This window comes from Mustelus asterias, chromosome 20 (assembly GCF_964213995.1).
Source record: "Mustelus asterias chromosome 20, sMusAst1.hap1.1, whole genome shotgun sequence".
Lineage (NCBI taxonomy): Eukaryota > Metazoa > Chordata > Chondrichthyes > Carcharhiniformes > Triakidae > Mustelus > Mustelus asterias.
Window position 1 is genome coordinate 61,127,079 of NC_135820.1, and position 13,415 is coordinate 61,140,493.

Consider the following 13,415-nt stretch of genomic DNA (forward strand, 5'->3'; position numbering starts at 1 on the left):
CTCGAAACATTGGCTCTACTCTCTCTCCACAGATGCTGTCAGGCCTGCTGAGATTTTCCAGCATTTTTCTGTTTTTGTTCCATGTTCTCTCTTCCTTTTTCTAACGGTTTTTCACAAGTGAGTTTCACACAGCATTTCTAAAACTAAATGACATAATGCTCTTCCATCCAGTTACAAAAAAAGATTCACTCTCTGTATGATTTTCTTTCATATAATTCTCTAACCTAGCTTAGCATTTCAATTTAGATAAATTGTTTCCATCTATGCAAGAGGATGCTACTACAGAGCAAGGGCTGACACTGTAAGCAAAATCACTAATATTAATAGTTTTCAAGCAAACAAAGAAATATGAAATTTGACTTAAAATAATTTTTTTTATTCACTCGTGGGATGAGGACATCATTTGCTGGGCCAGCATTTATTGCCCATTGCTGAGCACACTTAAGAGTCAACCACGTGAGCTTTGACAAAGGGTCATCTGGACTCGAAACGTCAGCTCTTTTCTCTCCTTAAAGATGCTGCCAGAGCTGCTGAGATTTTCCAGCGTTTTCTCTTTTGGTTTCAGATTCCAGCATCCGCAGTAATTTGCTTTTATTTAAGAGTCAACCACATTGCTGTGGATCTGGAGTCACATGTTGGCCAGACCAGGTAAGGACGGCAGACTTCCCTCCCTAAAGGTCATTAGTGAACCAGATGGGTTTTTTTATAACAACCGACAATGGCTTAACTCCAGAATTTTATTGAATTCAAATTTCACCATCTGCCATGGTGGGATTTGAACCCTGCTCCCCTGTGCATTGCCTTGGGTCTTAGGATTACTAGTCCAGTGTTATTATCATTATGCCATTCGCTCCCCTCTCGGCTAAGTGTTTATATCATAAAGGCTGGTGTAAAACATTTTTGGTTGCATTTCTCTTTAAGGAATAGGAACTGGATGAATCAAAGAGTTACTTCCAAAACCATCTGACAGTATTTTATTCATTTTCTTTAACAGCAAACTTTGATGTTTTTGAACACCATTTGAGGAACATTACTGTGGTCACCATTATTGAAAATTACTGTGATATTTCTAATTTAAAAGAACTACCATAATTTGCTTTCTCAAGGCATGGCAAACCCAGTGTTTACCTCCTTAAGCTATAAGATTCAAGGATTGTGAAATAAGCAGTGCCAGAACTGAGAAAGAAATTAGATTGGATGAATTCAATGTCAAATTGGATGCAGGAGGAGAAGAAAGGGAAAGAATGATCAAATAATAAGAGGGACAAAAAGAAAGAAAACTATTTTAAATCTTTCACCAACTAAAACCTGAAGGAATAAGGCACTCATAATGGCTACTTTTTAGTGAGATTGAATGACAGAGTTAGCATGTTGTTAAAAGGATTGTCAGGCAGTTTTGGACAAGACTTAACTTTCTGTGGTTAGTTTATTTCATATGTGCAATGCAAATATAGCATCTCGGCCTTTTGGCTAAGATCAAGTGTAGTATGGATAGGATGCCGCGCTTGGTTGAGGTCATTAGGTTACATTTAAGCTTCATATTCATATGAAGCAATTTTTAAAAGCGGCATCTCGGCCTTTTGGCTAAGATGCAAATGAGATCCGGCCTTGGAGGAGGAACCCTGCCCCTCCTCCAATCAGCTGGGCTCATGTAGATCAGGCCCAAGACAGGTGTGAAGGCCCTGTCTTGTCAACCTGGATCGGAAATGTCTCAACTTGTTGAGACTCTGAATTGGACTTGATTTGATTGAATTGGAAAAGTATTTTTAAAAACTCGGCCTTTTGGCTAAGATCAAGTGTGGTATGGGTTGCCTGCGCTTGGTCGAGGTCATTAGGTCACATTTAAGCTTCATTTTCATATGAAGCAATTTTTAAAAGCGGCATCTCGGCCTTTTGGCTAAGATGCAAATGAGATCAAGTTTTGGAGGAGGAAGACCTGCGCCTACTCCAATCAGCTTGGCTCATGTAGATCAGGCCCAAGACAGGAGTTGCATACCCTGTCTTGTCAGCTTGGATCGGAAATGTCTCAACTTGTTGAGACTCTGAATTGGACTTGATTTGATTGAATTGGAAAAGTATTTTTTAAAAACTCAGATCTCTGGCTAAGATCAAGTGTAGTATGGATAGGATGCTGCGCTTGGTTGAGGTCATTAGGTTACATGTAAGCTTCATTTGAAGCAATTTTTAAAAGCAGCATCTCGGCCTTTTGGCTAAGATGCAAATGAGATCAAGCCTTGGAGGAGGAGGACTTGCACCTACTCCAATCAGCTTGGCTCATGTAGATCAGGCCCAAGACAGGAGTGGAGGCCCTGTCTTGTCAGCTTGGATCGGAAATGTCTCAACTTGTTGAGACTCTGAATTGGACTTCATTTGATTGAATTGGAATTTAAAAAAACTTCAGGCCACTTCTCGGCCTTTTGGCTAAGATCAAGTGTAGTATCGACACGCTGTGCTTGGTTGAAGTCATTAGGTTACATTTTAGCTTCATTTGAAGCAATTTTAAAAAGCGGCATCTTGGCCTTTTGGCTAAGATGCAAATGAGATCAAACCTTGGAGGAGGAGCTATTCCTACTCCAATCAACTTGGATCATGTAGATCAAGCCCAAGACAGGAGGTGAGAGCCCTGTCTTGTCAGCAAGGATCGGGAATGTCTCAACTTGTTGAGACTCTGAATTGGACTTGATTTGATTGAATTGGAATAAAAATACAAAAAGAAAACTTCAGGCCATTCAGTGCACTTCAACGTTACGGCAAACGGAAAGGTATTTCACAAAGATAATGTTGAAGTGACGCACCTCAAACAGTGAACTTTGGATTTCCACATTTGGCCTCACAAAATCTACACTTTCTGTCGAATTTACCCATAAATAACAGAGCACCAATTGCTCCTCCATTATTTTGACAGCAAATTCTGGCAATTGCATTTGATCTGTACCTTCTTCAAAACAGAATACAGCAATTGCTCCTGCAGAATATACAAGCTTAATGCTGGCAAAAACTGTGTAAAGATGAAGGAAGTACGCATTAATTCATTTAAAATGCATGCAAATCCCATTGCTTTGGATTGTCAACAGCTCTGAGAGCTCTGATTTATTACATCACTGTTACACTGTTGCTTCACCACGAGTTGGCTGGAACTCCAAGCTGTCATTTCATAGTTAACTCTTAGATTGAATATAGTCTTCTTTCTCATTTCCTTTATTTTTAAAAGCCAGAGGCTGAAAATCCAAAACACAACGTTGATTGTGCATAAAGGTTAACATATAGACGGTGCCAACATTTCCATCTATTTTTCATTTTAAACATCTTTAAATTGGGACTTTTTTTGTCTATATTGGAAAGATACATACAAAGACAAGCTTGTAAACAAAAGATTTTGCCCACATAACTGAGTTGGGTCCGTAGCAATTGTAGTTTCAGTGCTATGCTGCTGTTTTGGAACAAAAGTGCTGCTGTGTTGGGTGTGCTTGGGTTAAAGACATCTTGGTAAGGGTGTTAGCATGGGCATTGAGACCATGCATGAGAAGAATACAGAGTAGGCAGATTGTGATGTTTGTCAGTGTGTACTGCTGAACTACTGTCAAGCTAGGTGTGGCATGGTGGCACAATGGTTAGCACTGCTGCCTCACAGCTCCAGTGGACTGGTGGTTCAATTCCTGTCTTGGGTCACTGTCTGTGTGGAGTTTGCATGTTCTCCCTGTGTCTGTGTGGGTTTCCTCTGGGTGCTCCAGTTTCCTCCCACACTCCAAAAACGTGCAGGTTAGGTGCATTGGCCATGCAAAATTCTCCCTCAGTGTACCTGATCAGGCACTGGAGTGTGGTAACTCGGGGATTTTCACAATAACTTCATTGCAGTGTGAATGTAAGCCTACTTGTGACTAATAAATAAACTTTACTTTTACTTTGATGACAACCTCGTTGCTCTAGCCAGTTCTCTATCCTAACCTCGTACAGCTAAACATACATTCAGCAGCAGCCATAATCCTTGCACCAACAGTATTTAAAAGGATTGCCAGCAAAGTTACATTTAATTCTGGTCAGGATATTTGCTACCAGTCATGGGTATTATGCAGTTGCAAACTCCTTGAAAGGATAGGCTTCTGGTGAAAGAAGAGTGTGGGAGGGGAGGAGGAACAAGAGACACATGCTTACATGCACCACAGATTGTACATGGAAGATGATGGCACAGTGGTAATGTCACTGGAGCAGTAATCCAGAAGCCCAGGCTCATGCTCTGGGCTCACGGGGTCAAATCCTATCAATGGAATTTAATCATTTAATCACTTCAGTTGCAGCACATAGCTGCAGGAGTTCCTCAGGGTATTATCCTGGGCCCAGTTTGTTTTATCAATGACCTTCCCTCCATCTTAAGGTCAGACGATGACTGCCCAATGTTCAGCACCATACGCACTCCTCAGATACTGAAGTAGTCCATATCCAAATGCAACAAGGCCAAGATAATATCCAGGCTTGGGCTGACAAGTGGCAAGTAACTCTTGTGTGACACAAGTGCCAGGCAATGACCATCTCCTATAAGAGAGAACCTAACCATTGCCCCTTGACATTCAAGGGCATTACCATCACTGAATGCCCAACTATCAACCTCCTAGGAGTCATCATTGACCAGAAACTGAACTGGGTTCACCATATAAACACTGGGGCTACAAGACCAGGTAAGGGGCTAGGAATCCTGCAATAAATGACTCACTTTCAGACTCTCAAAAGCATTTCCACCATCTACAAAGCACAGTCGAGAGTATGAATTGGAATTCTCTACATTTACCTGGATGAATGCAACTCCAATAACACTCAAGAAGCTCAACACCATCCACAGCAAAGCAGCCTGCTTGATTGGTACACCATTTGCACAACATTCACTCCCTCCACCACCAACGCACAGTAGCAGCACTGTCTACCATCTACAAGATACACTGCAGGAACTCACCAAGGCTCCTTAGACAGCACTTTCCAAAGCCAAACCACAATCAACTAGAAGGATAAGGGCAGCAGATGCTTGGAAATCCCTCCACCTGGAAGTTCCCCTCCAAGTTACCCACCATCCTGACCATCCTGACTTGATTTTTTAAAAATTTGATTTAATTTATTATTGTCACATGTATTAGTATACAGTGAAAAGTATTGCTTCTTGCAAGCTATACAGACAAAGCGGCATAGAGAAGGAAAGGAGAGAGTGCAGAATGTAGTGTTACAGTCATAGCTAGGATGGAGAGAAAGATCAACTTAATGCTAGGTAAGTCCATTCAAAAGTCTGACAGCAGCAGGGAAGAAGTTGTTCTTGAGTCGGTTGGTACGTGACCTCAGACTTTTGTATCCTTTTCCCAAAGGAAGAAGGTGGAAGAGAGAATGTCTGGGGTGCGTGGGGTCCTTAACTATGCTGGCTGCTTTCCCGAGGCAGCGGGAAGTGCAGACAGTGTCAATGGATGGGAGGCTGGTTTGCATGATGGACTGGGCTACATTCATGACATTTTGTAGTTCCTTGTGGTCTTGGGCAGAGCAGGAGCCATACCAAGCTGTGATACAATCAGAAAGAATGCTTTCTATGGTGCATCTGTAAAAATTGGTGAGAGACATGGAAAAGTATTGCTGTTTCCTTCACTGTTGCTGGGTCAAAATCATGGAACTCCCTCCCTAACAGCACTTGTAGGTTTTTTGAAGTTTAAAGTTTATTTATTCGTCACAAGTAGGCTTACATTCACGCTGCAATGAAGTTACTGTGAAAATCCCCTAGTTGCCACACTCCGGCACCTGTTTGGGTACACTGAGGGAGAATTTAGCATTTAGAATTGTATCTACAGCACAAGGACTGCAGCGGTTCATGAAAACTGCTCACCAGCACAGTTAGGGATGGGCAATAAATCTTGGCCTAGCAGCGATATCCAGATCCCATGAATGAATAAAAATAAAGGCAGTTGGTGGAATTGATTCAATAAATTTAATGAATAAACCTGGAATTGAAATCTTGTCTCAGTGATGGTAACTTGAAACTGCCATTAATTGTCAGAAAAGTCTACTTTGTTCAGTAATGTCCTTCAGGAAGGGAATCTTCCATCTGGTCTGGACCATATAGCATTCCAGAATCACAGCAACATGGTTGACTCCTAACTGCCTTCTGAAATGACTGGTGAGCCACTTTGTTCAAGGGTAACTTGGAACAGACAACAAATGCTGGCGTTGCCAGTGATGGCCATATCCCAGTGATGGCCATATCCCATGAAAGAATTAATGAAAGAGATTGAGCTATAAGGGGGAAGTGAGATCTGTGAAATTGGCTAAGGCAGGAACATACCATCACCCTCATTTCAACATGGCTTCCACCGCATTACTGACCATAGACTAGTCATGGCCATAACAATGATTTTCAGCACCATCTCCTCCATAGTGGTCAGAGTCCGCAGCTATGCCTGTCCCCCACCAGTTTGATGCTGCTGCCTCTGATTATGGACCATCTTGAATTGCAAGAGATGGAAATTGATCAGTTAATGTGGTGCAATGTGTTTGGCTGATGTATCTGTCACATTTAACTAGCTGGCAGTGTACACAAGATGTGAGTGTGAGGTTTGCAGCAGTGCTAACTATTTCTGGATGAGGTGAGGCTATGAATGTTGGTAGTTAAGGGAAGGTTGGGGAGTGGTGGATGAACTGGGCAGTGTTTGAGGCTACTGGTTCACTTGTAGAGATATGGGGGGTCGGCATTTTACCACCTCGTCCGCCCTGATTCTGGGGCGAGCGAGGCTCACAGAACAGAATTTTCCGCTGGCTTCGGGCGGGATTTTACGAGCCTTGCCCGAGCGAGGTCATAAAATTCCACCCATGGCATCTGAGGATGCATTGACTGACCTTGTCAACTTGTGTCAGGTCATCGAATCTTTTTGGCATTGCATCCCCAAAGCCTATCCACCATCTACAAGGCACAAGTCAGGATTGTGATGGAATACTCCCCACTTGCCTGATGGGTGCAGCTCCAACAACACGCAAGAAGCTTGACACCATCTAGGACAAAGCAGCCCACTTGATAGGCACCATATCCACAAACATGCACTCCCTCCACCACCGACGCTCAGTAGCAGCCAAGTGTACAATCTACAAGATGCCCTGCAAAAATTCACCAAAAATCCTTAAACAGCACCTACCAAAACCCACGAGCACTTCCATCTAGAAGGACAAGGGCAACAGATACACGTGAACACTACCATCTGCAAGTTCCCCTCCAAGTCACTCACCATCATGACTTGGAAATATAGCGCCGTTCCTTCAGTGGGTGAAAATCCTGGAATTCCCTCCCTAATGACATTGTGGGTCAAACCCATAGCACATGGACTGCAGTGATTCAAGAAGGCAGCTCCCCACCACCTTCTCAAGGGCAAGGAGGGATGAGTAATAAATGCTGGCCTGCCAGCAACGCCCATATCCCATGAATGAATTTTTAAAAACCTAAGTACTTGGAGCTAGACTGTTGGTATTGATGGTGATGTTTCATCTCTCACTGCCTTCACAAAGACTATCTTCGGGGCCTCTGGGCTCTCTAAGGGAAGAGGACCTCTGTCTCCCTGCAGCAAGGCCTTCAATGCTACATCAGTGAACTATGGAGCCTGGTTGCAGTCATGCCACGCCATTTACAAGCTCAGTTCTGCTCAGTTTTTCCACAGCTATTTCTAGTGCATGCTGTAGCAGAGAACGCCTCACTTTTTAAGAGGAGCAGAGCAGTCAGGCTTTAGGCATTGCAGGTGAGCTGTATCTAGTACCAACCTTGCATGGACTTAGAGCCATGCTAAGTCATGCAGCCATTCGGCACAGGGCTGCAGGCCACAGTCACTATAATTAGCAGCAGCAGAATGTTTGCATGATGCCTGCATCACTCTGAACTGTTTGAACATGCATCACTTTCTGCACCTGAATTCTGGCCTTATCCAACTTTCCACCCTTTGCTTTGGACATGCACGATCCAAAGATAACCATTTGTAAATTAAAGCATTATTCTACAAATTTACAATGGCACAGCTTGCCGACACTATAGTTAAGAAAGCCCACCAATGCATGTACTTCCTCAGAAGACCAAGGAAGTTTGGCATGTCAGCTACAACTCTCACTAACCTTTACAGATGCACCATAGAAAACATTTTTTCTGGTTGTATCACAGCTTGGTATGGCTCCTGCTCCGCCCAAGACCACAAGGAACTACAAAAGATCGTGAATGCAGCCCAATCCATCAAGCAAACCAACTTCCCATCCATTGACTCTGTCGACACTTCCCGCTGCCTCGGAGAAGCAGCCAGCATAATTAAGGGCCCCATGCAACCCGGACATTCTCTCTTCCACTTTCTTCGGTCGGGAAAAAGATACAAAAGTCTGAGGTCATGTACCAACCGATTCAAGAACAGCTTCTTCCCTGCTGCATTCAGACTTTTGACTGGACCTACCTCACATTAAGTTGATTTTTCTCTACACCCTCGCTCTGATTGTAACACTACATTCTGCACTCTCCTTTCCTTCTCTATGAATGGTATGCTTTGCCTGTACAGGGCACAAGAAACAATACTTTTCACTGTATGGTAATACATAATAAATCAAATCAAACCAAAGTAGCTCCAGAATCTTTTTCCATGATCATGCGTCCATAAGGAAGTTGGGAGGACACAACTTAATAATGATCCAATTAAATTCTTAAGTTGAGCAGAAGTGTACATGAGCTCACTCTCTCTAAGTTTGATGGAAGGAGTGTTTTCTCTTGAAACTAAGAGTAGTTTTAGCTCTTGCAGCATTTTCTGGGTAACTATTGGGTAAGGCAGTTGGAACCATCTGAAGTTTGCAATTTATCACACAGTTTCAGATGGTTCCCAGTGCAGGGCAATTGCCCAACAGATTTTTTAACTTCTCAGGCATTGGGCTGTGCAATCCATTCATGGGACCCTCAGTGGGGGGAATGTCCTCAGTGCACCTTGAGGGCAGTTTCAAAGCCCTGGAGATCAGAAGCTGTGAACCCATCCCAAGTTGCTTCCCCAACACCTAAAGCACTTGCAGCTCAGAAAGATGGAACTAAGATAATAAGGCATTTAACAGAAGGATAATTAAAGAAAATGAGCAGAGTGTGTATACACAGGTCTGCAAATGACTGGGGAGGGTGATCACGTCTTGTTCGCTTTTCAGTTCATGCACTTACAAAAGCGCATCAACAGGAAGTAGTGCACAGTACTTGATTGCAGACCCTGGAAAATAACATTTAAAACATGCTTAATTGCATGGATCTAATGGAGAATGCGGTCAGCTTGAATTTGACTTTGTAGATGCATTCAGCTGTCTGTCGGAAGGTAGCAAGGACAAGAACCAATTGTAAATTGATTGACAGACCCTTAGAGAGCTTATGGTGGTAACAAACACCATTGGAAAGCGCAGTCATAAACAATGTAAAAATTAAACTCCTGGAAATTCGGAGGCAAAACATCTTTTTGAAAGGGTAGCATAATGTTACCAGAAAGCTTCCTCGTAGTCAGTCACAGATTCTTGGGAAACATATGTGTAATTAGCCATTGCCTAATGCCTTGCTGGGCACAGTGACGTGACAGAATGCTGTCAGCTGGTGCTATTTACGATCCTGGTAAAACGTATTGATGACAGTCACGGTGACTGGATGTTATTCTGAGTTGGATTTGGCTGAATTTCATAAGCAATTTCTCATTTGGGATATTCACTGTGCAAATCAACACAAGCTGAGAAGGTTAACATCCATGATTGAAAAGGAGTAAGATTGGAAGATGGAGTGCAGGTTCTCATCTCAGTTTGTTGTGAAGGTCGTCGAGGTGATCTTTTTTTTTCAGCCGAGCGTAGGACAAGAAACTAGCAACCATCCTCGTATACTGGGCCCGGAGAATAATCAGACTCATCGAAAAATTGAGAAATCAGGGTTGTTGGAATGAGAAAGGTTCTTACATGGAATTTTGTTTTTACACTTACAGTTTTGCTTGAAAAAGTTGCCAGATGCAATTTTCATTGCAGAATAGAACATAAAAATCCCAGTCTAGAGTTCTTATCCCCTAGAGACCCTAAATATAGGGGGATATGTTTCCCACAAAAAGAAAAATCAGATCATTTCTTCATTTTACTGTTCACAAAAAGTTGGCAAAAAAAAAATCTGCCTAGCTGTTAAAGTGATAAAGATTCATGCAAAGTTTATTCACATGTGCTCATTGGATTGGAGTACAAATCTTCAGCTGAAGAGCCAATAACAGTATGATGGGCTGAATGTACTGCTTTAAATTTATTTATTTGCGCTCTTCTACTGAAACTTGTATGGATTTAATGACTTCCATTGATTAAATTCTCATGCTGCACCAAAATACATAATAAACTTTAACTATATTCCATTTTTTCTCTCCTTCCACATAAGACGCATTAATTCCAATGATCCTTGCTTATCATAGAATCATTGGCCATGCTAAATTGCCCCTTAGTGTCAGGAGGACTAGTTCTGGTAAATGCATGGAGTTATGGGGATGGGGCCTGGATGGGATTGTGGTTGGCGCAGACACGATGGGGCCGAATGGCCTCCTTTTGCACTGTAGGATTCTATGCAATTTTTAGTACAGGAGCAGGCCATTCAGCCTATCATACTGTTGTTGGCTCTTCAGCTGAAGAGTTGCACTCCAATCCAATGAACACATATGAAGAAACTGACTTGAAAGGAATTTTATTGAATAAGGTTGAATAATATTGAATAAACCCAATATATTTTATTGAATAAGTTACATTTTCCATTATGTATTCCTCCTATATGTGACTTAACATGACTTGTCTTGCATAAGCACTACAAACCATTGATTAAATTTTTATACATGTTCCACAAAAGAAATCAGAGCCATGTTAGTCTATTCATTCAAAATGACATTATAGAGGTAATGTCACATTGGTTTCTCTAATTGTCCCTAGAAATAATGGAGGTCAAACAGTCTTTATTTTATGAAATTATCCTGTGGTTAAAATTAGCGCTAGTGAGCAAACATAATTTTGGAACTTTGGTTTATTTTAAATTGTTTGAAGTGCAATTTACAGCGAGTATTATGCTGCGTGCAGAACACATGATCTCATAAGCATTTAAATTGTCTGGACACAGATAATTTACTCTGTCTACATACTTAATCCAAAATACATAAACTGCATCTATTCCAGAACTGCATCATGAGAGTTAAAAATACAAATTATACCGCCATATACAGCACAAATTACATTCAAAGTTAAGATATTCTTATCCATCCATAAAGTAAGTATTATCATAGAATCATAGAATCCCTACAGTGCAGAAGAGGCCATTCAGCTCATCAAGTCTGCACCAACTCTCTGAGAGTATGATTATCACTGCTGCCACATAACGCCAGGGGTCCAGGTTCGATTCCCGGCTTGGGCCTCTGTGTGTGCAGAGTCTGCATGTTCTCCCCGTGTCTGCGTGGGTTTCCTCCAAGTGCCCTGGTTTCCTCCCACAGAGTGAAAGACGTGTGGGTTAGGTGCATTGGCTATGCTACTATTCTCCCTCAGAGTACCCGAATAGGTGCCGGAGTGTGGCGACTCGGGAATTTGCACAGTAATTTCATTGCAGTGTTAATGTAGGTATATTTGTGACACTAATAATTTAACTTAAACTTAACTTAGCCAGGCCCTCTCCCCTGTCCTATCCCTGTAACCCCAGACATTTCCCACGGCTAATCCATCTAACCTACGCAATTTGGGACACTACAGGTCAAGTTAGCATGGCCAATCAACCTAATCTGCGCATCTTTGGACTGTGGGAGGAAACCGGAGCACCCAGAGGAAACCCATGCAAACATGGGAGAATGTGCACACAGACTGTTAACACACTGGGTATATTGCAGTTCTGTGTTCAACTGTGACATGAGTATTCTCATAGAATCATAGAAACCCTACAGTGCAGAAGGAGGCCATTCGGCCCATCGAGTCCGCACCGACCACAATCCCACCCAGGCCCCACCCACCAATCCCTTTTTTTTAACCCGCTAATTTACCCGCTAATCCCTCTAACCTACGCATCCCAGGACTCTAAGGGGCAATTTTTAACCTGGCCAATCAACCTAACCCGCACATCTTTGGACTGTGGGAGGAAACTGGAGCACCCGGAGGAAACCCACGCAGACACGAGGAGAATGTGCAAACTCCACACAGACAGTGACCCGAGCCGGGAATCGAACCCAGGACCCTGGAGCTGTGAAGCAGCAGTGCTAACCACTGTGCTACCGTACTGTTTTTCGAGATTGCTGTTGAATTAAAGCTTTGACTCAAAAACAAATAAATGGGGCTGTAAAGATTTGTAAATATAGAAGTATGGCCTCAATATACACTACACAAGAAAGAGACAAGCAAATAATATTCTGATTAATATGATCCTCTTGCCTGTGCTGCACGATTACTCAGTGAACTTATCATCTGAAGTTAGTGTGTCACTCACATAACCAATCAGTCACCCGATATGTTGCCCACAGAATCACTCACCTATCTAGTATCCCACTGTTACCTTCACAGCTGTTAACTCCGCTGCTGCTCTTAACCTCTCACCCATAACCATTACGCTAGCCTCTCACTCAATCTAGTCATCCATTTCCAATTCATCATCCCTGTTTTTATGCTTCATCTGCCTGTTATATTTCTCCTTTGTTGTCATTTTTTGACCTGCAGACTTTTTTTGCCTCAGTTTTTATATCTCTGCAAGTGTCCAGCTTGTTTTTCAGTTTATTAGTTTCAGTATGTCCATTAGCATTGTCCCCTGTGTTTCATATCCCTGCTCTGTGACCTCAGTTGTCTCTTTTTTCTTTTGTAGTAAATACACTTTGCACATTTTTTCGCTTGGCAAATTTACCCTTAAGTTTATAGAATCATAGAATCCTACAGTGCAGGAGGAGGCCATTCAGCCCATCGAGTCTGCACCAACCACAATCCCACCCAGCCCTTATCCCCACAACCCCATGCATTTACCCTAGCCGGTCCCTTGGACGCTCAGGGGCAATTTAGCATGGCCAATCCGCTTAACCCGCACGTCTTTTGGAGTGTGGGAGGAAACCGGAGCAGCCGAAGGAAACCCACACAGACATGGGGAGAATGTGCAAACTCCACACAGACGGTGACCCAAGCTGGGAATCGAACCCAGGTCCCTGGTGCTGTGAAGCAGCCACTGTTCCATCATGCTACCCATTATGATGGTATGTCACAAGGCTATATACCCCTTTAATTTTAAAAATGTGATCTTTAAACTCCCAACTGACTGAAAAGGTTGCAATTTGAAATGAGACAGAACAAACGACTTTTAAAATGTGAGGGCACATTCCAAATGGTGAAGGTGAAAAACAAACAAGTCACTCTCAGGGGAGGATGAAGAGGGAAATTTTCCTGCAGTTCAG

General features: G+C 42.6%; 1 non-coding gene and 1 pseudogene across 1 annotated transcript; both read left to right on the forward strand.

Annotated features, from left to right (window-relative positions):
* The first annotated feature begins 1,450 nt into the window (after positions 1-1,450).
* On the forward strand, positions 1,451-1,650 carry LOC144508769 (U2 spliceosomal RNA). Its single transcript, XR_013500334.1, has one exon. It is a non-coding gene; the product is annotated as a U2 spliceosomal RNA (small nuclear RNA).
* Positions 1,651-2,401: 751 nt separating this feature from the next.
* On the forward strand, positions 2,402-2,543 carry LOC144508825 (U2 spliceosomal RNA; annotated as a pseudogene).
* Positions 2,544-13,415: the final 10,872 nt, after the last annotated feature.